Raw genomic sequence first — 232 nt, forward strand, 5'->3', positions numbered from 1 at the left:
CGCCTTGGCGTGCGTAACAGGACGGGGGGTTTGGGAGTAGTTTTTCACTAGCCAGAGGGGAGCTGAGCCCTGCACACCCTTGTGCTGCACACAAGTTGTGCCCCTGCTGCTGCTGGCTTCATGCTTGCACACCAGGGTGCTGGCACCCCATGCAGCACTTGGTGCCTGTTGCTGTGCGGGGAAGGGAGCTGGGGCTGGGGCTAAGCAGGGGCTGGGGCTTGGGGGACCACAG

Source organism: Nestor notabilis, unplaced genomic scaffold, assembly GCF_000696875.1.
Source record: "Nestor notabilis isolate BGI_N333 unplaced genomic scaffold, ASM69687v1 scaffold22872, whole genome shotgun sequence".
In the NCBI taxonomy this organism is placed as follows: Eukaryota; Metazoa; Chordata; class Aves; order Psittaciformes; family Psittacidae; genus Nestor; species Nestor notabilis.